The 27,097-nt window shown below is 39.4% G+C and overlaps 1 long non-coding RNA gene across 2 annotated transcripts in view; it reads left to right on the top strand.

The window, feature by feature from the left end:
• Nucleotides 1-234: 234 nt before the first annotated feature.
• LOC140603410 (uncharacterized) overlaps nt 235-27,097 on the top strand; it is a 65,145-nt gene continuing 38,282 nt past the window's right edge. For both annotated transcript variants that reach the window (XR_012006392.1, XR_012006391.1), the window contains exons 1-2: nt 235-335; nt 883-1,062. This is a non-coding gene — a long non-coding RNA (uncharacterized lncRNA). The remainder of the gene's footprint in view (nt 336-882; nt 1,063-27,097) is intronic.

The following is a 27,097-nucleotide window of genomic DNA, read 5'->3' as shown; positions in this document are numbered from 1 at the left end:
GGAACTCAATCTCACAACCCTGAGATCATGACCTGAGTTGAAATCAAGAGTCAGATGCTTAACCTACTAAACCACCCAGGTGTCCCTCAAGGGCCTCTATCTGACTCATTTTATGCTTATGTTGAATCAACCCTCAATGCTATCTTTGCTGCTGGCCTCATGGGCCAGCTGCATTACAGCAAACCAAAGCTGCAGTTCACCTTTCTCCAAACCTGACTTACCTCCTTTCTTTACCAGGTGCCATGGGGCTTCTATTCCTTCCACTGGGTCTTTGGCCAATGTTTTTCAGAGGGAAGAGGAATAAAAGGAAGAGAAGAAAGAAGTGAAAGCAGAAAGTAAAGGAGAGAGAAAGATGGAAGGAAGGGAAGAGGGAGGAAGAGGGGTAGGGAGGAAGGAAAGAAGGAAGGGAGGAAGGAACAGAGGAAAGTAAGAAAGGAAGGGAGGGAAGGAGTGACGGAAGAAATCCCTTCCACATACAATTACTCATTCATATTCTCCCCAAAGTATATGAATAATAATCATTGTATCCATGTTAAAGATATAAAACCAAAGCTAGTTTGCCTTTTCCATGGTATTCCGTGAAACAAATATTTATTGATAATACCTAAGGTGAAAGATACTGTGCTAATCAATCCCTAGAAGATAATGTAAACGAGACAAGTTTTCTTACCTTACTGAGTTTACAAAACGCGAGTAGACTTGCAGTGGGCTGTATGTTTATGTCCTCAAAATTCATATGTGGAAACTCTCATCTCCAGACTGACAGTATTAAGATGCGGGACCTTTGGGAGGTGATTAGGTCATGAGTGTGAAGTCTTCAGAAATGGGATTAGTCTCCTTATAAAAGGGATCCTACAGAGTTTTATTTCCTCTTCCTACTAGGTGAGGATACAAGATGGCCATCTGCAACCTGGGAGGGAGTCCTCACCAGAGCCTAACCATGCTGGCACCTTGATCTCAGACTGCACATTTCCAGAACATGAGAAATCACTTCTGGTGTTTAAGCTCCCACTCTACAATTTGCATCTGAAGCCTGAACTGACCAAAACACAGTTAAGACAGGTGCGAACACAACACTAACAATGAGAAATGAATCAACTCCCAGATGAGAAATGCTCTCAACTCTTATGCATGTTCAGAGAGGTAGGGCATTCCTTAGAAGCACCATGGGTCACTTATTCTTTTTTAATCTTGCAGCTAAGGTTCTGGCTAGTGCTGATTATGAATATTGCATTTTTGACCTTGGTTTTAAAAAAAAGTTTGTATTTTACTTCCATTTGTTTTAGATGGAATAATTTTTTTCATGGCAAGGTTAAATAACTTGCCTCCCATAAATTTTAAAACACTTCTCAAACCACAGTACGAGAAAGTTGCAAACCTTAAATTGGACAGAGAGTGAATTATGTGTGTTCTGAGAAAGTTAATTTAGAGGCAGCTTCAGGTCACTGGAGAGAAATAGGATAGGGATTCCTCAGTAAACCAAGAGGCAACATTTAAGTCTTCATCCCAAGTTAGTTCTTGTTTTCCCAGTGCGATCCACACCATACCAGAAAATACGCTGTTCAGAGCAGATTTCATTCACTCTTTTTCTCAACCCACTTTATTGTCCATTGTTTGTGAGGTTCCTCAATCAAGAGGAATAAGCTATGGGTTTGTGACAGCATGATCTCTGCCAACAAAGAATTTAAAACCCAGTCAAGGAGAGAAATAACAGCAATATCTTATGTTTTCACAATGCTGTATACAAAGCACTGTTATCCTACCTCAGCAAGACTAAATGGTACTCAAGAGGCTGCCTAGGGCAGAAGAGGTGGGGAAGAGATGGTGTTGGGATCTTGCTAGGGTCCTATATTTTGGAATAGGACAGATGCCTGTGGGTGGATAGAGCAGCTGTGTATGGACATTGGAATACCAGGCAACATATCAGGATTCAGGAGTCAGATGAGCACCTCAAAGATGACTTGGGGAGCCCCTTAGGAAGAGAATACTACCCATAATATTAATAAGAGCCAAATTTACTCATTACTTACTATATGATAAGAGGTATGCAAATACCTATTTATTTAATTCCAAGAAGAACTTGGTAAGTATTATTATTCCCATTTGCTAAAGAGAAAACTGAGGCATAGTAAGTTAAGTAATTAGCTCAAGATCACATGTCCCATGGCTGGAATTCAAACCCAAGCCCTAACTTTGAAGTTCATGGTCTTTTTTTTTTTTTCTAAAGATTTTATTCATTTATTCATGAGGGGGAGGGAGAGAGAGAGAGAGAGAGAGAGAGAATGAGGCAGAGACATAGGCAGAGGGAGAAGCAGGCTCCATGCAGGGAGCCCGATGTGGGACTCGATCCCAGGTCTCCAGGATCAGGCCCTGGACTGAAGGTGGCGCTAAACCGCTGAGCCACCCGGGTGGCCCAGAAGTTCATGGTCTTAACCACTGTATTATACTGAGGTCAACATCTCAGATTCCAGAGATTTTAAACTACACCAAAGTCAGAAGAATCAGCATATAAAGATGAAGAAGATGCTTGTTCTTGAGAAATGTAGGCTTCACAAAGAGTTACCTGACATGGCTAAGTGGCCATAGGACCAGCAAGGCACCCCAGAAGGAGAATGGAGAATTGCTTTTCTAAGGAACTTGCAAGTTCTGTAAGGGTAAGGTCTGCCTCACCCTTAAGCTTGTGGTATTTCTCCATAATGCCTAGACCAGAGATGGTTATGTGGTAACTCCCCAGCAGAATTCATCCCACCTTCTGTTATCCTTCTTGAACACTTGTTATTGACACAGAGGGCATTTTCTCATAGAGGGAGAAAAGGCAATGCTCAATAATTGGGACAATAAATTTTGGGAGAGTGCTCTAAGAGGAAAGGGTAAGGAAGTATCGATTCTGTGTTTGGGGTAGTAGGAGAGTCTTCCCAAAGGAGGCAAAAGTCTAAGTAGATCTTAAAGAATGAGGTATAATTTACTAGGAGTGAGAAAGTGGTATTGCAAAAACAGGGGTCAGTATATGCAGTGGTTCCCAAACCAAATGAGCAACTGGAGAACTTGTTACAAAAAAAAAAAAAAAAAAATTGTAATTCCTAACCTTGGGATTCTGATCCCAGTGATCTGGAGTTTGTCTAGGAGCTTGTGTTTTTAACAAGTCACTCAGGGAGGGGCCTGGGTGGCTCAACTGGTTAAGCATCTAACTCTTGGTTTTGGCTCAAGCCATGATCTTAGCTTCATGGGATCAAGGCTGGAGTCTGTCTCCATGTTCAGTGGGAAGTCTACTTCTCTCTCTCTCTCTCTCTTCCTCTGCCCCTCCCCTTGCTCATGCTCTCTGTCTCAAATAAATAAATACCTATTTAAAAAACAACAAAAATAAAAAGACACAAGTCATCCAGGACTTTATGCAACTCCTTGGCAAAGTACTTTGGAAGTGATACACTGTGTATATATGCTTGTCAGTGAAAGAGCAGCACATATTAAAGAGTGGGTGAGCGTTTCTGTGAAGTTGTCAAGGGGACTGAAGAGGGTGGGAGATGTGCCAGAAAATATGGGTGGGGACTGGATTGTAGGGGCCCTGGTATCTTATAGACACTGTGGAGCTGGAAGAGTTATCAAGCAGAGGAACACCCTCATCAGGTGGGATTTTTAGCAGACAAGTCTGGGTAGATTTGGGGGAATCATTAGATTAGGAACACCTGGAGGCAAAGAGAACAGCTAAGAAGTTAGTATAATAGTGTCATAGGGGGAGAAACTTGCTGAAGTGGAGAGAAGAGGCCCCCATTTGGAAGATAGTTCTCTGATGGAAGGCACAAGCTCGTCATCCATCATTTTGATATATTTTTCTTTGATAGTATATAACTTTTTTTTGTCATTACTTGAAACCTGTTATGAAATATTTATTTCTTGGAAAACACTTTTCTTCCATCCCACTTCCTACCCTCAAAAGTCACAAAAATCAAAGAAACTGAAGTAGTTCCCTTTGGGTTTAAATTTGTTCATCCAAAGGCAGATTCCACAATCATTTAGACACTGGCAGCCTTGGTGCAGACATGAATTGATTTCAACACTTTTAAGGAGAATCAGATAAATCCTGGGAAACAAAATGTTCTGTGTTTAAGACAGAGAAAGGGCAAGTGGAGAAGTTGGAAGCATTTGTGCCAAATTTCTACCACTTGCCCTCAAACATTTTCTTCTCTTGCATATATTTTCCACTCATTCATCTGCTGAGATTTTGCTTATGGAAGTTAGTATTCTATTGGTTCTGTATTCAAAACATTGGGGGAAAATTTTTGAGGCTAAATAATAATAAATAACAATATGTGAGGTGGTGTGGAAAGAATAGAAGGAACGAGGAGATTCATTTAATATGCCTTAAGTGAAAATATAATTTTATAGATACCTTTAAAAACATCCATATCTTTTGACCAGTAATCCCACTACTGGGAATTCATCCCAAAGACAAACTTCTAAAGGAAAACAAACAAACAAACAAACAAAACTGTGAAAGCAAAGGATTTGGAGCAGCAATCTCTATGTAGGAAAAATCAAAACAAAACAAAAGATTAAAACCCTAAATATTCCAAGTACAATGGGATGGTTACATAAGTTATGTTAGTTAATTGATGACATATAAATTGAAATTTTTTTTTACCAGTTATAACTGGTCAGAGAAGGGTGAATTTGTTCTTTAGCTGTTTCATACCAGGAGTCAATAAGTACCACCCACAGGCCAAATCTAGGCCATGCCTATTTTTATAAATAGAGATTTACTGGAACATAGCCATGTATGCCCATTTCTGTACATATTTCTAGCTACACCAGTTGACTTGAGTTGCTGTACAAAGGCCATGTGGCCTGAGAAACCTCAAATATTCATTATCTGGCCCTTTACAGAAGAAGTGGCCAGCCTCTGATTTAGACTAAGGCAGCAACACTATCTCTCAGGTTGGTTTGCTATGAGCTCCCACACCAGAGAGTGAGATCTCAGAGAGAAAGGCATGGCAGACACAGTTTTGAACATCAGCACGTGCCACCCCAGCACGTGACCCTGGGGATGGTATTTTACAGTCAGAGTCTTAGTGGTCTCAACTGTGAAGTGAGGATGGTACTTCCCCTACAGTGTTGCAAAGAGAACTGGAGATCTTATTTGTAGCATGCATAGCTTGATGCTTGGACCTGGTCAGGACCTCAATCCAGGGGTCAGGCACACTGGGCTGACACCCGAGCACAACCACTTATTCACTCTGTGACCTTGGGGAAGTTACCTATCTTCCTGAGCCTCAATCTACTCATAACGTAAAATGAGGATGGTGAAGTTCTATCAGGTTCGGGGTTCATTGGGAAAACATTTGTAAAATGTTTAGCATAGTGCCTAGTACCTATGGCAATACCTGCAAGAGGCAGCTAATACTCTCTCCCCTCCCATTTCTATCTCATCACCCAAGTATGATAATGACACTCCTTGGCTTGCATTAATGTGTCCCAATGACCTTCTCGGGGAAGACTGAACTCCCTAGCCTAACAAGGCTCCTCATGCTGTTCCTGCTGCCTCTTCAGCTTTCTGTCCCCACCTGTCCCTTCTCCATGTACAACATGCAGCACAGTACCTCATAAATCTATTTTGATTGTTTTTAAAAGTTAACAAATATGCATTATGTTTTGAATTTTGAAAGGTGAATATATTACTTGAAAACAAACACACACCAAAAGACCTAACACTTAGGGTACTTGCTATATGCTGCTCTAAGAACTACACAACACTCGCTTAGTCCTCATAACCACCCTGTATAGGAAGTATACCCATTAGCCTCATTTTGCAGTTAAGAAAACTGAGCTACAATGAGGTTGAATAATTTAGCCGAAGTCACAGAGGTGGCAAATAACACAGGATTTAAATTCAATCAACTGCCTGCAAGAGGCTACACTGTTAAACACATTGCTGGACTTCCTCTTGCCACATAAATAGAACTGAAAGGAGAGTTAATGGGTTAATTTAAAAGGCTGATAATTCCAGGTGTGGTGGGAGATGTAGAACGGCTGTAACCCTCACATATTTATGGTGGAAGTATACATTGGTTATAATTACACGTATATTCCACCATAATTACAGATTATGGTGGAAGTATGTATCCGTCCAACCATCTTCCAACACTTGTTTATCAGCATCTCTTAACATTTAGTATGAACTTACTCTGTGACTCAGCAATTCTGTCCCTAGGCATTTCCCTGAGACACAGGAATGCAGAGGTCAACCAAAGACATGGAAAAAAAAAATGTTTGCAGCAGCTTTCTTGTGTAATCGCCCTTAAATGGAAACAATCCAAGTAAATAGGTGCAAGGATAAATAAATTATAGTGTACCTGTATACTATATTGATACTACACATCCATATAAATAAACTACTGTAATGTACAATAATAAGGTGGGTACTTTCTCAATCATAATGCTGAGCAAAATAAGCCAGGTGCACCAAATGCATCCTGTATGACTCCACTTATAGATGCTTCAAGAATAGGCGATATAATTGATGTCAGTAGGAGCCAAAAGGTGGTTACCTAGGTATATGCATGAGGTGGGGGGAGGGGGAAAGTGTTTGACTAGGTAGGAGGAGAGACCTTGGATCCTGGAAGTCTTTTGCTTCAGCTGAAAAGTGATTACACAGGTGGAGACATACATAAAACCATCAAGGTGTGTTCTTCAGATTTGTTCACATTGATGTATATACCTTATATCTCAAAAAAATGTTAATGACTAAGTCTTAGTAAACTATAGACCTTTGAAATTTAATTGAACAAGAAGGGACTGTGTTCTCCCTCTCTGTTTCTCAAAACAAACCCCCTTCCCTAACTCTCCCAGAGGACTCCAGGTTATGTTCTATTTAGAGTGTCATAACATCAAATAATGGACTGCTTCTCCAGCAGAAGAGCACAATTGGCCTAGAATTCTCAAATAGAATACTAGAAAACAGAAGCAGGTTCTTTCTGCCTGATATAGTAAGTGAGTAGACTTCCCCCATTGCTGTAGCCAGCAACCAATCAGGCAATTGTTGTTGGCTCAAGAGCAATGGGATTGTGAAAAGCATCCAAGGATGGGGTCAGTGTTTGACGAACTGCCTCAAGCCACAAGCTCATGCACTAAATCAATAAAAATCATCAACAGATTTTTGGACTTACTTTAAGAAAGTAGCATTTCTATGAACCTTCTAGACAGATACAAAGAACAGCTTGACTCTGAGTTTTAAGAACATCTTGCAAATAACAATTCCCATTGTTCGGAGTTGCTCTGGCTGATGAGCAAATGATTTCACAGCTTGACAGTACGTATGTAGCTAAATATCGATGTTGCACTTGGGAGAACCTCAAGATTTGATTCCTCATGAGGAAAATTTGGATCATATTGCAACCAAGAGCCAATGAGTTTTGAGGTTCACTGGTTTGCATCGTAGAAAGTTTATCTGGTGACTTGAACATTATACATCTCTCTTGTTGTCTTTGAACGTAAGATGTTTTAAAAGAAATTTCAAAATTTTATTTTGGCAAAGCTACTCTTATAAGGCCCAGTAGCAGAACCAGGAAATATTTATTGAGAATTTACTCTGCTTTTTGAAATGGGTTTGAAAACCACATTTAGTAGATGAGAAACTGAGTTAGCCAAAGTTCCCATAATACCCAATCCCAGCAAAGTCAGAATTTGAATCAAGATTTTCTGAGCTTAGGAAAAACTGTCTTAAGAGCTTGGTCAATTAGAGTTGCTTCTTTAAAGTAAAATAATAACATCTTAAGATCAAGTCATATTTCTGCTGTTCACTAGGTATGCGACCTTGGACTAATTAGTTCACTGCTTTAACTTTAGTCTTTTGATCTGAAGAATAAATAGGTTTGCCCTAGTGTCTCTCCAAAATGTTGTGGGTTTGTACCTACCATATTTAGCTCAAAAAATGTGTCCCTTTTTATTTCCTGCCATTGCACAAAAAGAACCACATTAAAATCAAAGACAGTTTTATTTGAACTAGAAATCTGTTGGGAAATTGTAATTCAAACCACTCAATCTATTCTTTTCTATAATAAGATTATTTAAAATTACCCACTCTCACGGAGAGGGACTGGTGATGAAAGACCTGAGTTGTATAACCAAGGCCAGATTGAAAGAATTCAGCATAATTGAAATGGATAGATAATGTGCCAAAAGACCTGAGAATGTTTAGGACAGAAGAAATGTAAATACTTTAAAAAATTGAGTAAGTAAACATTCTAATAGAACAAGTAGTGATTTTCTTTATGTAATATGGAAGTCAAAAGAGAGTTTTCAGCTTGTATTTGCTTGTAGTTTCATTAAAACAATTTTCAGAAGGATTTCCTGTATCCATGCTTTGCTGTAGAATTGGGAGGGTGATGGCCACTCAAGTGAGCAGATTATTTCCTTGTAAATTTCCTAGAGAGATTAGTCTTCTTTTCTCTAAATTAGCCTTAAGTATGTCTCATCTACCTGAATTATGCTCTTGGAATGGCAACACAGTCTTCCAGAAATTAAAAAAAAATCTGGTTGTTATCTGGTAAAGTCAGAGATGATCCTTTTTTCATTTCAGCCAGTTCAAGATTGGAATGATAATAAAAATTGACCTTTTCATATTTCAGTTCAATTCAACTAATATTGATTCAACATTTATTATACTTAAGTATAATTGCTAGATTTGGGGGATAAAGATTTCTAACTATACGAACCCACTTTAGTAAGATTAAAATTATAGTAAAATGAGATAAATGTACTAAAAGCATTAGGCTTGCATCTCATCAATCCCTTGGAGGAAGAGAAATGAATATAGTCTGAGAATCATGGAAGACTCCCTGTAAGGAGTGACTCATACTCCTAACTCTTGGAAACGAACAAGGGGAGGCAGAAAGGGAGGTGGGTGGGGGGTGGGGGTGACTGGGTGACGGGCACTGAGGGGGGGCACTTGATGGGATGAGCCCTGGGTGTTATACTATATGTTGGCAAATTGAACACCAATAAAAAAAAAAAAGAAAGGACTTAGAAATGCAACAAAGTTATGAGCTAGAAGTTTTTCGTTTTTTGAATGTCAGTAAAAACCAAACAAAAGAAAGGAAGCAACAAATGTTGGAGAGGATGTGGAGAAACGGGAACCCTCTTGCACTGTTGGTGGGAATGTGAACTGGTGCAGCCACTCTGGAAAACTGTGTGGAGGTTCCTCAAAGAGTTATAAATAGACCTGCCCTACGACCCAGCAATTGCACTGCTGGGGATTTACCCCAAGGATACAGATGCAGTGAAACGCCGGGACACCTGCACCCCGATGTTTCTAGCAGCAATGTCCACAGTAGCCAAACTGTGGAAGGAGCCTCGGTGTCCATCGAAAGATGAATGGATAAAGAAGATGTGGTCTCTGTATACAACGGAATATTACTCAGCCATTAGAAATGATGAATACCCACCATTTGCTTCGATGTGGATGGACCTGGAGGGTGTTATGCTGAGTGAAATAAGTCAATCAGAAAAGGACAAACATTATATGGTCTTATTCATTTGGAGTATATCAAAAATTAGTGAAAGGGAATAAAGGGAAGGAGAAGAAAATGAGTGAAAATATCAGTGAGGGTGACAAAACATGAGAGACACCTAACTCTGGGTAATGAACAAGGGGTAGTGGAAGGGAAAAAAAAAAGGGGTAGTAGAAGGGGAGGTGGGGGGGGGTTGGGGTGACTGGGTGATGGGCACTGAGGGGGGCACTTGGCAGGATGAGCACTGGGTGTTATGCAATATGTTGGCAAATTGAACTCCAACAAAAAAAGTTTAAAAAGTAAAAAAAAAAAAAAAAAAAGGAGTGACTCATGAGGGCGGTTTTGCTTTATTTTAAAGATTTTATTTGTTTCTGTCTGAGAGGGAAAATGTTGTACAATGTGTGGGGGAGAAGCACAGGGATAGATGCAGACTCACCGCTGAGCAGGGAACCTCACATGGGGCTTGCTTTCAGGACTCCAGGATCATGACCTGAAGGAGCTGGAAAAATGGAAGGCAAGGGGATTAGACTTGACCTAGAGAATTTTCTTTTTAAAGATTTTTACATTTATTTTAGAAAGAGAGAGCAAGAGAAAGCCAGAGGGCCAGAGGGAGAGAAATCTGAAGCCAACTCTCTACTGAGTGGGGAGCCCCATGCGGGGCTAGATCTCAGGACCTTGAGATCATTACCTGAGCCAAAATCAAGAGTTGATCACTTTACAGACCAAGCCACCCACTCCAGACCTAGAGAATTTACATATCTGAATTGGGTGCTTGGGTGGCTCAGTCAGTTAAGTGTCTACCTTCAGCTCAGGTCACGATCTTGGGGTCCAGGGATCTAGCCCTCAGTGGGAAGTCTGCTTCTCCCTCTCCCATTGCTCCCCACCCCCCACAGTCATGCTCTCTCTTCTCTCAAGTAAATACATAAGATCTTTAAAAAAACAAAACAAAACCTGAATTTATGAATTGAAATTAAATACTTGACAGAGTGGCCAGGGTTTCCATCCTCCACTGGGCACCATACATCCTCTTATTTGGGTAATTTATGCATCTTTCAGCCCAGCCTCTAGAATCCTCAGACTGGTCAGTGCTCAATTAACAATGTTTTAAAAGATTTAACGGGTTATCAAAGTATCAATGTATTCTCATGTGCAAAGCACAAGAATGTTAACAAAAGTAATATAAATACTATGTGTTAACAGATTCACCTTATGCAGTTGTTTCCTCTTTGAGGAAAGGAGGCCAGGCCTTTGTAGCCACACCCCAAATCACCACTGAATGTGAGCTTAACATGGAGTAAAGCAGCTTCCCCCAGCACAGGAACATTCCTAGAAAAGGACTTATTTGTGAATCATCGGAAGTCACCACATCTGGCAGTTAGGGGCATAAGTGTCTCCTCTGTCCTGAAAGGGAATCTGAGCAGTGCACCATAGTATCCACTATTGCCATATTATTTACACCTATTAATCTATTAAGGATACAAATATCTAATCCTAATAACGTTTCAACCCCTGCTGGAATTCATTATCAGATCTGTTCTAGGACTGAAATAACAATATATCATAACACACTAAGATAATGCCACCAGCACTGAGGGCAAAAATCCCATCCCCATTCCTTTTGCACCTTCAAGTAGAAAGGCTCAAGGAGGGAAGAAAGAGCTCTAATCAAGCCGTGTGACACACGGGAACATCAGCTGAAAGTAAAGGAATGGATCACCTCATTTTACCTTGAAAGTAGCCTCTGATGTAGGGATTCCATCAAGAAAGAAGAGACAAAAATCACATCAACAGACTTCCAAAATCCCTGATTGCTCTCACCTCTCAACTCTACTACCATGAAAAGCTCCCTTCTAGTTACATTGCAAAGTTATGCTTATCTAATTTAAGCCTCACAGCAAACTTCTGAGTTTGTTATCCTCATCCTCATTTTGTAAATTGGAAAATTCATATTCAGATGGTTTCAGTGTGTTATTCAAATATATCAGATGACAGAACAGGAACTTTCACACAGGTGTGTTGGCCCCAAAGCCATACAAAACCTGTCACCGAAGTCAACTGCCTCTGGAAGCTTCAAATTAAAATGCACCTCTAAGGGAGAAAATGGATTCACTATTGAGAAAGATAATTTTCTAGAAATCTCTTAGAAATGGAAAGAATGAATTATAAACCCAATTCCCCTAAAATCTAAACACTTTAGAAATGAGTTTCTTGAAAGTTGTTTTTTTCCCCCACAGTGCAACTTTGCATCAAAAGAAACAATCCATTCAAAGTGTCTCACCTCACTAAATTATGAGATAGCTTTCCAATGAACAAACAAAACAAAACTCCCCCAGCCCCAGGATGAAAGCAATTTTTAGGCAATTAAAAATAGAGATATAATTCTAAAACTTACTATTATCAGAATTAAAATAACACTTCAGGGGCCCCGGGGTGGTTCAGCTGGTGTAGCATCAGACTCTTGATTTTGGTTCAGGTCATGATCTCAAGGTCATGAGATCAAGCCCAGTGTCAAGCTCCTCACTGGGCGTGGAGCCTGATTAAGATTCTCTCTCTCCCTCTTCCTCTGCCCAACCCCTCCCCTGCTTATGTGCACACACTCTCTCTCTTTCTCTCTCTAAAAATATAAAAAATAAAAATAACAGTTCATCTCTTGAATTCTAGCAAAGCCTTTGAACTGGCCAGAAAGTAGCAAAAATAGGAATGAATCGAGTAATAACTTCTCACTCATAAAATGTCTAGTGCTAAGGAAAAATCTGAGGTTATAGGGGAAATTATATAAATGCTAACTATTAACAAACATTAATCAATGATACACAAGACCCAAGATGCTCATTGGAGGTTAATAGTAAGGAAAATGTCTTTGGCTGGCCACTGTGATGTTCTCCATTATTCTGTGAAGCTAAGCTGATGTATAGAGTCATTGGATTATTGCTTATAGACGGGGGGTGGTGGGTGGGGAGTATGCTTATCCAACCGGATCTGGCCTCACAGTATATGAGAATCAAGTAGACACAGATTAGAACTCTTTGTGCATTCTATTGGTAGAAAACTTTCTTGTCAGAGATGTTGATAGTTTGGTATAATAAAAATTATATAGTCTTATGAATCCACACTTTGGGATGTTACTTAGCTTCTCCTAGCTGAGTTTTCCAGTCAATGAAGGAAGAATGGGGATCATCTACTTTGCTGTCATGCAGGAATAAATAAATGCAATGATGCATGTGCCCTAATAAAGCGATCTATTTTGCTTCTTCCTTCCCTTTTTCATGATGAACTTGTGTTCAGGATATGTTGAAAATAATAATAGACCTCTTGTGAATGAACTTACATATAAAGTAGCTAGGAAAAAATGGGAAGTGAATGTATAATTTGGTTAATCATTCAGAACTGTGTTTTAAAATAACTTCCTCTGGAATATTAAGAAGGTATTAAAAGTTAACTATGTATCATTTTTACAAGGTTTGTATTGACAGAAGAATCAAATTTTATTGGAGAAGACAAAATGTATATAAAGTGGGTACTGAAGAGCCAGAGATATAGTGGATGTCCGGTAGAGAGGAAGTCTTATTTTTGTACGTATGTTCAATTTTGTCTAGATCAGTGGCTTCTGAGTATTTGAAGTACTCAAGACATTTGTTCCTGGCTACTTACTATTGGCCCCAGATCACACCCAGCTCCCCTGTTTTGGGACATTTGGTTTTCCGTCTTTATTACTACTTCCTGTCTATATGTGTCTTTGATCTATGATCAAATTTTGTACTTATTGACTTAACATTTAATTTAATCATCCCTTCGAAGCATGATTCCTCTGAGCATGACTTCTGCTATCACCTCATGACTGATATATATTTATACAAGGCAACTCACCTGGTGCCTCTGTGATTTCTTGGGCCCATCCCTGACCTGGACAGCCCCAAGCTGGCCACTAACTTAATGTTGAAGGAACATTTGACTTTAGATGTTTTATTTTTATTTCTTCAAAGAGAGCAGGATCTTACTCTAAAAATAGAAGAGAGGAGAGGGGTGATTATTTGCTGAACACTCCACTGTCAGAGTGACGGCAATGTGGGAGACTGGAAAACTTCTCCCCATCTTTACACCCTCCCTGTGATGAAATAATGCATCCAAGTTTTCTGCCACATGACTTTGTGGTACTTGCCATTAAAGTTGGTAGAATATATTTCCCCATTCCATTGACGTTAGGCTTGGCCAAGGAACCTGCTTTGGCCAGTGAAGTATTAGCGCTCATGCCATGGACAGATGCTTTAAATGCTTTCCTGTGATTAGACTCAACCTCTTGCACTTCTGCCTCTGTAACAGAATGAGCATCCAGAAAGCTGCTGGCTCTGAAATAATAAAGACACAACATGGACCACAGCTTATTTTAAAGTTAAAGGATTAAAGAAGTGAACAAAATGGTCTAACAGCACAAGAATGATCATTTGTACCATTGCTGGAAGGGACTATATGTTGTATCTGTCTTCCTTGTTTCCTGCCCTGTCCAGCCCCCTCATCCTACCCTCAAGTCTGCATAATGATATATCCATGCTGAGTTGGGTATATTCTCAGTACAGCCTTTTTATTTTTAAGATTTTCTTTATTTATTCCTGAGAAACACACACCGAGAGAGAGGCAGAGACACAGGCAGAGGGAGAAGCAGGCTCCATTCCATGCAGGGAGCCCGATGTGGGACTCAATCCCGGGTCTCCAGGATCACACCCTGAGTTGAAGGTGGCGCTAAACCACTGAGCCACCAGGGCTGCCCTCAGTATAGCCTTGATCTTGATTCTCAGTACAGCCTTGATCAGAGAAGCCAGTATATCAAGTAGACCTGCTCATATTTAAATAAAAATTATTTATTATTGACTGTATTGATTATTGATTGTACACAGCAAATCCAGATGATAGAAATGAATAACATAAGATATAATCCCTGTTCTCAAGACGTTCACTCTTGTCAGGAAGAATTGTAGGTAGGAGACAAGCCAGTACATTATGTATTATCAAAGGTGATGGTCAAACTACCCAAGAGAATAGATAGAAAAATGAGCCAAAGGAGGCTTGGTGAATGTCTATAAAAGAGAATTTCTGAGCTGAGTTTTCCAGGTATGAATAGCTGTACCAGATGGACAAAAAGAGCCCTCCCACAGAGAACAACATTTTCAAAGGACAGATCTGTTAAAAAATAAATATATCACATGGACAAACAAGAGATATTCAAGGTCCTACAAGCATATGGCTGGGTCAGAGCATCTGTAAGGTGAACTAGAAGGCAGGCAGGATCCCCAGCATGGTATCCCTGAATTGGTAGGGGAAAGAATACTTAGTTGTTGATTCTTTTGTGTCACTTCCCACCAATGCTGGAAAAAACTCAGCCAGGCATTATTTCTACTCTCATCCACTGTAATCCACTAATCAGGTGGAGAGGGTATTGTATTGCATCAAAATTGGACGAGAAAGATTTGATTCAATCCTATGCATCTGTCTCAATCTGTGCCTAGCATAGGTATCTTGATACTATTTCCAAGTTTCTTCCTCCATTTCAGCTTGGCTACCTATTATCGGATTCTTAAAAAATCAAGTTTGGAAGTAGAAGAAACTATGCCATTTTCACCAGTCCAGACTTAGCAGTGGTGAAATTAATGTTATATTTGATTTCTACCTGGATCCTCAGGTCCATGTCTCAAATCAATCAGAACCAGTAATAGACGAGGAATGATTGTCAAGATTTCTTCAATAACTGCCTCACCTCTGTAATGCCAAGAGATTTGAACTGAGATTGTGAGCAACCCAGAGACTTGGAAGATTTTTTTAAAGGTGCCTGGTCTGGTGAGATTTGCCAAGCCTATACAGGTAGGCTCTCATAACACAGGTTATGAGAGAGATCATGAAGAAGCATTATTTTAGTTTGTACTTTGAATGATCAGGATATTTGCAGGTGGAGATGAAATGGCATTCTAGACAGAAAGGACCAAAAAGAAACAGTGGAGATGATGGGTGTTACAGGCCAGGTGATGGGAATTACTGTAGCATTGCTGGAGAATGAGTATATACAGGGAAGAATTGGAAAATGAAGCTTTGAATAGTAGATTTGCCTGGGGGAAAGATACAAAAAGCATAGAAAACTCAGGGTTTTGATTTGTTTGGAGTGGGTAATGAGAAACCACTGAAGAGTTTTATAGAAGTAGTAACTTAAGATTTGTCAGTATCCAACAGCCCCATCAAATAAAATGTTGTGCTATGATATGTGTTTGAGCATTTGTCTAAGTTTTTCATTCATTTGTATTGTGAATGTTAAGAGGTTCCAAGTTAGGCCGACATTCGCTTGAAGTTTGAACTCAGGCCAAGTCAAAATATATTTGTATATATACCTGTGTACGTATTTGTGTGTATGTGTGTGTGTGTGAGAGAGAGAGAGAGAGAGAGAGTATGCATGTAAAAACAGCCAGATATTTATATATTTTCAATATTTTAGCAAGAATGTCCATGCTGAAATGTTAAAAAAAAAGTTATTTTCAGTCTCATTTGTTCTTTAAAGGAGGTACAAACCCTACCAGACTTGGGATTCTCCAAATGTCTTGAGCTATTTTTTTCAAATGCCTTGGCTTTGGCAGGTCTCAAAGTCAATGTTTGCCAAGTCCTTTTTCCCTTAATTTTTAAACCCACATGTATTCCAAGGGAAACTTAATGCACATGTTTTTTATTCATTTACAGTTAACTCATCAAGAAAGTTTTAAGGACATTTGAAGTTTAACAAACCTTCAAAGTCTCTATTATTAAAACCCTGGAAATTGTAATTAGATCCTGGAAGCTCAAGACTGGCATTTATTCAGAAATCAGGATTCCCAATCACATGCTTGCACCTAACCAAATGCCTGTGCCATTAATGAACAATTGGAATCATATTTTCATGTTTAGTACGTAGTGTGGAAAGTTGATGTTACCAAGTACTGCATCTGTTTCCAAGTGGTAGCAGTTGGTTTTCTTTGGACCTTCCAAAGCTTCTTGGTTCTCCCCATGACTAATAAAATACCTTTGTGGGATAGCTGAGGAACAGTTTTAACTAGTAAGTGGTGCATGAACCTATCATGCTTTTACCTCATTGACATTCGTAGCTCGCTTACTCAGTGTAGAACTGTGGGCTGGGAATTACCCTCAAGTGGCAACCATGTTAATTTCCTGACATCAAGAACTGAACTCACACAGGGAGAAATTCAGCCAATGCTGTATGATTGGATGTTGGATATTTGGCTAGTTCTCCAACGTGAAGATTTTTCCTCCATTCTTCTTGTTGATATTGAAGGACATGTATTTTTAAATTTATTTGAGTTTTGATTAAAGGAGAGGGTGGATTTGAGGGTCTGGATTTTATTTTTGGATTAAGGAAAAAGTCAAATTTCTTACAATTTCTGGAACTATGAGGTGAGGTCATTGGGCTGGGTTAGTCGTTCTGAAACTGATCTTTTTTTGACTTAGACTGTGCTATGTAGTTAATAAGGTGGAAGCTCCATGAGTTAGGCTTCAATATTTCATAGGACATCAAAAAAAATAATGCGATTGTTGTTTATTGCTTTAAAAAAGCTGACATCATTGTGCATGTTTTGAATAATGTAAAAGGAAAGGTAATACATTAGTCTTTACTAAATGGAGATTGGTCAGGACAGGTTTTTTGTTTGTTTTTAAATAGGAATATTGTGTATTGTGAGATGAATATGACTTCTTTGGTAGTAAATGATGGTGGAAACCATCAGGATCAGTGACTTTTCAAGTGCCTTCCAGTTATAAGGCTCATAAATGTCTGTAATATTCAGAGTATACTTTGATTAGAGGGTTTCTATGTAGCAAACATTTCTTGACAATCTTTCTAACTCATGTTCTCTTTGCTAGAAGCCACCCTCAATGCACAGAAGTGGTTCATCCAGTAATGGTGCCCAAACCATGGCAACAATCTCCCCTCTTCTAGCTACAGCTGATTGGTCCATGTGTTATCACCTGCCCCTAGCTACATAAATCAGACTTTTCTCCTGAAATTTCAAGCTGAGAGAAACAGATTGAGTGTATCTTGAACTAAGAGATATTGAAGACAATTTTCAGAGTGAATATTCTCAAACAACCACTATTGTGGTCCTTTGGAATTCTCTGAATCTGCCTTATCCACGAGTATGTGTTTTCTAGAGCTACATAACAAATCACCATAAGCCTAATGACTTAAAACAATGCAAATTCATTAGCTCTAGTTTCTGTGAGTCAGGAGTCCAGGCACAGGTTGCCTGGGCTCTTTGCTTAAGGTCTCACACAGTCAAAATCAATCACAGTGTCAGTAGGAGATGGAATCAGAGGCTCAGCGTCCTCTCCCAAGATCATGCAGGTTCTTGCAGAATCAGCTCCTTGTGGTTACAGACTGAAATCCCACTTTTCTTGCTGGCTGTTGGCCAGGGATTACCATCAATTCCTAGCAGCCTTGCTCAGGTCCTAGCTGCATGGCCCTCTCATAACAGGGCAGTTTACTTCTTTGAAGTCAACAGAGGATTTTCTCCATCCTGCTATAACAGACTCTTATACAGTGTAATGTAATAATAGACTGGCTATCTATCATATTTATAAGTCTGGCCCATAATGAATGAGAGGAAATTATACAGAGCAATTAAATTGGAGCTGAAATCTTGGGGGCCATCCTAGAATTCTGGCTCTCACATGCAGTTCTAGTAGTTCAAATCTTAATTTTTGAAATAGCCTATTCTCCTTTAAAAGAGTTGTGTGTGTGTGTGTGTGTGTGTTTACCTAGCTCTAGTTTTTTTCTTTTGTTTGGTTTGGTTTTCCCCAATTACAATAAAAAAGACCTTTAAGGAATACAGTATATTATGTACCCCGCAACATCCTTAAAGACTCCCAGGAATATCTGAAATAAAGGGCACATGTTTTTACTATAGATTCATAGACAATAATTTTATTTAAAAAAGCAATTCAACAATTTGGTAATTGTTATACAAAGATGGTAGTCACCAAATTCTTGACCTTGTAAATGTTTAGTAGCTAATTTAAGAAGGACTAGTATATACAATTGTTTTAGTTAGCATTCCTCAGCTACACAACATTCTTTCCTGATTCTCTTCCTATGGAAAACATAGGGTTTGCTCTTGTAGAATACATCAAGGCAACTATATTAGAAAGTCATTTATCCAAATGCCACACAACCAAGTTGGCAAATTAAATGATATTCTCCATTCTCTCTATAAATTATAAACTGATATCACTGGCATCTCAACATTCATAGTCATAGGCTGCTCTCTGTTGAAGATTTGTACTTTTACACCCCCTCAGTGTTATGTGTTTACTAAGAGTCAGCTGTGTCTCTTTCTAAGCCTGTGTATGCCATTTTACTTGTTATTGTGATTATGCATTTCAGTTAAATATTACATAAATGGATAAAATATGAATATGGAAAGAGAATTATTTATACTACGATGCTAAGAAAACTAAATGGAATGCTTTGGAAAGACTCAATAAGTTCCAACTGGTTTTAAAAAACAACTGAATTATGTAATTGAAATTAGATGTGTGCAAAATGATTTTAAAAGACCAAGAAGCTGTGATGAAAGATCTAGAATATGTCTGCATCCAACTTGTTTCAAGAGTCTTCAGATTTGACCCTCACTTTGCATAAACCAAAATAATAGACACTGCATAACGTTTATATAAGGGCCACAGAACAGTCCAATTAATAAATACAACCTGAATGAGAGAGTTTGGGTCTAAATCAAATTATTAAACAATAAATACATTTTAGTCAGCTTATCTTTATATAGAATATTCAAGATGTTTATGCATTATGATTTCTTCATTTTTACTAACTTTTGGATTATCCAGCCAACTATGATCCTAAGAAGATTTCCACTCAGTTTTGTCCCTTCAGCCATAAGCCTGTCTCTCTTTCAACTTTACAATAACTGTGTTTACTAACTTCTTTTGGGTGTGTTCCTGGATGTCTTTCTTTTCTTTCACTATCAGGCAGAAGGGTCACTTCTAAGTTATAGGTGATTGTTTTTTTTTTTTTTTTCAAGTAGCCCACAAATTTCCTCCCTTAAGACACTCTCTAATCCACTGTTATTTTGTTTTACTTTTTTCATTTTCTCTTTATCAGCATTTCTGTGTCATATGAGCATAATTATGATTGGGAAAGACTGTTGGGATCTTTAGTGAATCAAAACTCAGAAACATAGAGACATAAATGTTTCACTGAACAACCATTGCAAAATCAAACAGAAAAAACAGGATAGTAAACACAGTGCTGGGAAAATGATGGACCTAGGTTCAAATATGAGTAAAGCAACTGATCAGCTTTGTGACCTTGGACGGGTCATTGCAATTCACAAGCCTATGTTTCATCATTTATAAACGGTCTTTGTCTGGTGTAATAAACCTTCAAGAACCTTTCCAGAAAACAAACTAATAAACAAACCAACCAGCAGAAGAAGGTTCTTCAACCATGAGTTACCATGATTTGTTCTGTAGTATACAGTGATTTGTTCTATAGTAACTAAATAACCCTGACCACCACAGCCTGGATTTGAGGATGGGGTTTGAGTCAAGACTAACTGGCAAATGTCCCACGTGAACAACTAAAAGGAAAATAGTATTGAACAGGGATACTTTATCTTGGATGGCAACTAAAAGGCCAATTAGATCTTTCTTGGGAATGATTTTAAGGCAAGAACGGAGATGAGGAGCAACTGAACCACAAGAACAGCAGAACTTAGAGTTGATTTGGGGTTACTAGAGCAATGGCAATTAATAATTAATATCATTAATTAATTAATATGTTAATACATATTACTGAAAATACAATTATTTTATATATCTAAATTTTAAATAGATATCCATTTATATATTTAAATTTGTAATATTATCTTATTAATAATATAGTTCATTAATACTATTCCAATTTCCACATGAGACCTGGTTCTTCAATCATTAGGACAGCTTTGGTGCCTCCTCATGGATCCTCAAGATAAATTCTCATTGCCTAGGGTTTCCCAAGGGTGTCTCTGCTCCTTGTTCTGAAACTGTCCTCCCCAAAAACTGGCATGAGAATGAGATTATATACATGGAGGTCCTCGAGGCAACATAGGAAGTTCTGGGAGAATTAAAGGTAATTTGTGCAAGGTGTCAAGCACAAATTGGAACACTGGTGATCAAAAAGTGTAGCTATGATTAATATAACTCTTTTTTATGTAATATATATGACACCTGAGGAAAATTGGAAAGTGTTGGTGAACTTTAGTTTCTTTCATGGGGGAAAGCATTTTTTCAACTGAAAATAAAATAATTCTCTTTAGAAGAAGGTTAAGTCGGGCAGCCCTGGTGGCTCAGCAGTTTGGCGCCTGCCTTCGGCCCAGGGTGTGATCCTGAAGACCTGGGATCAAGTCTCGCATCAGGCGCCCTGCATGGAGCCTGCTTCTCCCTCTGCCTGTTTCTGCCTCTATCTCTCAATCTCTCTCTCTCTCTAATAAATAAATAAAATCTTAAAAATAAAAAGAAGGTTAAGTCCTCTCCAGTCATCTTCAGAAGCCTCTGCCAGAGGAAACCTGCACCCATTGAGATTTTCCCACCCCATTGTGCCATTGCCTCAACCATTACTAGTGTGGGCATCATCAGATCACCCTGCTGCATACTAGAAAAGCATGGCTTGAGTTTCAGTTCAAGGCATATTCTCAATAAACATGAAAATTAACCCGGCTGAGGAGCTGACTTCCCTAGGAGTCTCTATGAGAACCAGTCGCCTTCTTCTTGGCCTCAGCAGAAAGAGAGCGGGAAGGAAGGAGCCAGTAGGAGGATGCAGAGCAGCTCAGTGGGTGGGCAGGATGGAAGCCGGGAGCTAAGAGCTCAGTCACTTTAGAAGAACATCTTTCACTGAATTGAGAACAGCCTTTGTGGGTGCTGTTCTGACTCCTTTGCTTGCTTGGCACAATTTGTCCCTGGTGATATGGATGCCAAACTTGAAGCTTGTTGTTATTATAGGAAATTGAGGGTCGGCTTTATTGCATTGCTAGTTTCCAAGAAATAAATCCTTTTTTGGCAACTAAAGAATAGTGCTTCAACCAGAGTCTGGCTTAGGAATACTTGGAAGGCACTTTGACTGGTTGGTTTGTAACTCCATGCATGTCTTCTAATTTATTGTCCACTCCTTCCATTCGGCATCATCCGCTGCACAGACACACAGACTTAGCTCACACACCCAGGAGAAATTCTCTCTCTCAGTCTCCCTCTCTCTCGCAATCTCTCTTTCACTCTCTGTCTCTCCCTCACATGAACACCCCCCCCCTCTCTTTTCCTCTCTCTCTCATACACACACAAACACACACACACATACACACATTCCTCAAAGATTATAGAGGTAAGTTTCTGACGGACGCATAGATACTCAGGGACAGATGTGCCAAATTTGACACATCTGCTAGTCCCAACAATTACAACAGTTGTGATATGGGGTATGTTGCTTTTTCGTTGGAATCCAGAGGATTCCTCTGACAGCCAAACAAAATCGTCACCTCTTCAGCATGTTTCCCTCGGATGGCATGACAATCCAGGCAGCACAGAGTCCAGAGTCTGAGAACTTGACTCACTCTTGGCTCCAAGCCAACTCTTATGCTAATACTGACTTGTCAGAATGGGACCCAGAACCAAAATCACCCAATTAACTAGCCACAGATCTCCTCCACCTCCTTGACTTTTCTTGGAGTCTATATTTTCTTCAGGATGTGCAGACAGAAAGAATCCTTTTCCTTCTGATTCAAATTGGGCATAACAGCAGAGCAGATGGTGCTGGTGAGTTAAGTAACAGCAGAACATAGAGTACAAGTTGTTTTCAAAAACAAATGGCTCTTCTCGGAAGGTACAATCTAATAGGATTGACAGAAATCAAAGTCAAATTCAGGGAAATTGTTTTTTTAGCGGTCAGCAAGCAAGCTATTTCCCCAGAACTAGATTGCAAAGAATTTCGAGGCCCTATCCCCCTATTTCTCTTGGTACTAAAGCTGAGATGCCTCAGAGGAGGAAGTAAATAGTAAATAATAATAATCGGTCCCAGCTTGTTGATATCACATGTCCCTGTTTTCATATTTTCCATGCCTGATCTCACAGAATCCTTTCGATCAAGGAGCCAAGAATCCATAGAATCTATATTAATTTTTCTGTTGAGAATAGCGAGGTTCTAAGATTTTCAGTGATTTGCCCAAGGTCATAGAAATAGTAGGGACTATACACAAGACTCAGTCTTGTGGATTATTCAGTTATGCATGCAGGTATGCATATGTACTTCATTTATTACACTTTGTGCCAGGAGACTTTACAATGAATAAAAGCGTCAGAATCCCTGCTTTCACTGGGTTGACAATTTAGCAAACAGAGACAGGCAACTGAACAGATAATGATGTCAAAGTACAATAAAAAGACAGGCTACTGAGGTGATATGAAAGCATTAGGATCCTGTAATTTAGTCTATAGGGGGAAAAGGGGTTGGGTGGGGGAAAGAAATGGGTTCTTGCAAGTCACAGTGCCTAAACTGTGATTAGGAAAATCAGAGGGAAATATCATGGCAGAAATTGGAAGTTGAAGGGAGTGGAGAAGGAGGAAAAGTATTCCATGCTAGGGAGAGCAGGTCTGTGAAGACCAGGGAATAAGTCAGATTATGGCATATCAGAGGACAAGAAGGAAGTCTGGGATGACTAGAGCTAATAATAGGATGAAGCAAACTGTTGGAGATGTGGCACAGGAGGTAACTCCAGGCCAGAAAGTGTGCACCTCATGAGTGCCTTTAGTAAATACTTTGGAATTATGCCTTAAGCTCTAGTAGAAACCACCAGAGGTTTTCCTAGAGGGTAACAGGTTGGAGAATGGCTTGTAAAGGGTGAAAAACAGAGGCTGCAAGTCCAGTTAGAACCTTCTGAAGTAGTCCAAGACTTGGATTTCAGGAACATGGATTTGAGAGAACTGATGGATTTCTTTGACATCCAGAAATTAGATCTATTGGAATTTGTGGAGTGATTGAATTTAGTGGATTGGAGTAAAAGAGATGGAATCAATATGACTCAGGTATTTGTGGGGCCGTGTGAATGATGAGGTGGTTGCATTGTTATTTCCTTTACCCCTTCAGTGTCTGTAGGCTATCCTGGCTTCTCTGTTTGATTACTATAGATTCCCATCCCAGCGCCTGATGGCCAGGGTCACCATGACTTCATTCCAGTCAACCTTAAATTATTTATTTTTATTTTATAAATTTATTTTTTATTGGTGTTCAATTTGCCAACATATAGAATAACACCCAGTGCTCATCCCGTCAAGTGCCCCCTCTCAGTGCCCATCACCCAGTCACCCCCACCCCCCACCCACCTCCGCTTCCACTACCCCTTGTTCGTTTCCCAGAGTTAGGAGTCTCTCATGTTCTGTCTCCCTTTCTGATATTTCCCACTCATTTTTTCTCCTTTCCCCTTTCTTCCCTTTCACTATTTTTTATATTCCCCAAATGAATGAGACCATATAATGTTTGTCCTTCTCCTATTGGCTTATTTCACTCAGCATAATACCCTCCAGTTCCATCCACGTAGAAGCAAATGGTGGGTATTTGTCGTTTCTAATGGCTGAGGAATATTCCATTGTATACATAGACCACAGCTTTATCCATTCATCTTTCAATGGACACTGAGGCTCCTTCCACAGTTTGGCTATTGTGGACATTGCTGCTAGAAATGTCGGGGTGCAGTCAAGCTTAAATTATATGTGTATTGGATTTAAGAACAGAATACATAGAAGAAATGTACTTCTCCTTGAAATAGGCTTTTTGTACACATTGAGGATATTCTGGTCTCCGTCTAAAGGTATTGAGGTCCCTCTTCTTGTTGGTACGATTACACCTCAGCCAACTACCAAATCCCGAGGACTGAAGGGCCACTCTGAATCCTTGACCTTGACTAAATATAGATTTTTTAAAATTTATTTTTATTTTTTTTATTTTTTTAAATAGATTTTTTTAAAATGTAGGGCACCTGGGTGGCTCAGTTAGTTAAGCGTCTGACTCTTGAATTCAGCTCAAGTCATGATCTCAGGGTCTTGAGATTGAGCCCTGTTCAAGTCTCCACACTCAGTGGGGAATCTGCTTAAGGTTCTCTCTCCTTCCTCCTCTGCTCCTCTTCTCTTCCCCTCCCCCTAACTCATGTGCATGTGTGCACTCTAAATACACACACACACACACACACACACACACACACATATACAATGTCAGCACTAAGGAAGACTCCAACACTCATTTGGTCCCATCCATTCACCCAAAGAGACAGACCTAGACAGGTGAAGTGAATTTCTCAGTGTCATATGGAAAGTCAATGAAACAATCATCACTAAATCTGTTTCACAAATTCTAAACCACTGTTGCTCTTCAATTAACACCATAGGATATTTATTATGTCTACTATGTGCTAAGTATCATAATCAGTACGTACTGTACACTTTCTCTAAAAGATAGGAATTTTCCCAATCATATTGCAAAAGAGAAAACTGAGGTTTGGAAATCTAACAAATCTGACAGCCCAATGCTGCCCCAGCCTCTAGTGGAACTCGAATTCCAAATTCCCTGTTCTTTCCACTGGACAATGCTGCTCCTCGTAGGCTTCATACTTAAGAAAAGGTCTCTAATGAAAATGGTGGCAGATCAGAGCCCCACTCAGGGTACCAGGTCTCTATGATGCCAAGGAGATACATTAACCCTTTCCTCTCAACCCTCCAACATGGAAACTTGAGTACCCCGCAGATGTTGCTGGTGACTTGGGTATTTCTAACAAAATGCCAAACCCTCTCACCGAGATTTTATTGCCTCACCCAAGCTCCAGAGAGTGACAGGACAACACAGCATGAATCTAAAATGCCTGATTTTTTAATTATTATTATGAGAGCCATTTGTCATTTATTTTAATCTTTTTAGTTTATAGCCTTGCCTTTTGTGTCTTTATTGGAGAAAGCCTTTTTCTTAATAGGAAAAGTTATCTAAGAAGATCTCTCTCTCTCTCTCTCTCTCTCTCTCTCTCTCTCTTGCTTTTAATCCATATAGTCCAGCCTACCGCAGTTTCCAATTTGAGAGCAGATTGGCTATGTCTCCGGACATTTGAGCAACATTGTGTGGCAGACTGGCCACATGAGGCCCCGAGAGGGTTACAGCCATATTTTGGCACCACTTAATCCTGTGACGTATTAGAGCTTCCGCTCAGTGGCCATTACATTAGGAAAAAATTTACAGCTCATGATCAACAGCTGTTCCTCTAAATAAAACAATGTAGTTTATTCTTTTCCTTTTAGCATGCCAGAGTCCCATGCTGTGTGAGACCAAGACTTGCACTTGGCATTCTATGGAAACTACTTAATCCTTAAAAACACATGGGAAATTCAGTCATGTGTTCACTTGTTCATTTATGTGTTTGTTCATCTGTTCCCTATCCCACTTATCCTTGCATTCACTCACTCACTCGTTTGCTTATTCTTCACTTATTCCTTTTTAAAATTGTAGTAAAAATACTTTTACATATATATAAACTTTACCATTTTAATATTTTCAAGGGTACAATTCAGCGACATTTTCATTCACACTGGTGAGTAATCATCATCATCAGTAACTGTTTCTGAAATGTCTTTATCACCTCAAATGGAAACTCCTTAACCATCATCTTTGCTTATCCTTTATGATCTTATTCAACAAATATTTATTAGGGACCTAATTTAGCCAAAGTTCTATTTGAGGTGATGTGGGAGGATATAAACTTAACCTTTTATGACTTGATGTGAAGGAGCTAAAACTCTGATGGGAACAGAGTTCCAGGAGCCTGGAGCCTTCACCACCTGTAGACCCACTGTCCTCTGACAGTGTCTTGGGCTTCACCTAACATTCCAAAGCAGGCAGGACAAAGTATAAACTCGCCAATCTGGTTTGGTCTTCTGATTTGGTCCCAGTGCCTCCAATATTTAAATGCTCCCCAAACTGTGATTTTCACTTTGTAATTTGGTGAGGTAGAGAAAAGGGCAATTATCAAAAACTGATTAATAACCAAAGCATTACCATCATCAATAGCAACAAAAGCAACAATGAAACCACCAGCTCTATCAGGATACTCCCCTCAATCTTATAACTCCCCAGCACTTGGGCTACTTTGAACAGCACTGGTTCTCAGTAAAACACCTTTGTAATCCTCTTCTTGAATGTAAACTGAAAATCTAACTCAGAAACTGGCTATCAAGGATCCCATTCTAGGGCTCACACAGAATCATGGCAAAAAGATGAGGAAAAAAAAAAAAAGGCCACCAAGGTGACTTTATGAAGGATGCAGTCCTTCTAAGTGAAGTTTAGGAAATTCTTTTGGAGTCACAAGGAAATCATTACTCAAGGCAGAGAGAACATAGTATATCAAAGGTTAAATGAAATACTGGCTTTAGAGGCAAACAAATGACTGATTCACATCCGAGCTCTGCTACTAACTACATTCCTAGATGGGGCAAATCACATGATCTCTCTGAGCTTCAATTTCTCCATCTGTAAAAATCAGAGTGGTGGCCAT

Source organism: Canis lupus, chromosome 14 (genome assembly GCF_048164855.1).
Source record: "Canis lupus baileyi chromosome 14, mCanLup2.hap1, whole genome shotgun sequence".
NCBI lineage: Eukaryota > Metazoa > Chordata > Mammalia > Carnivora > Canidae > Canis > Canis lupus.
The sequence above is the reverse complement of the archived record's forward strand: the minus strand, read 5'-3'. Positions and strand labels throughout refer to the sequence as shown.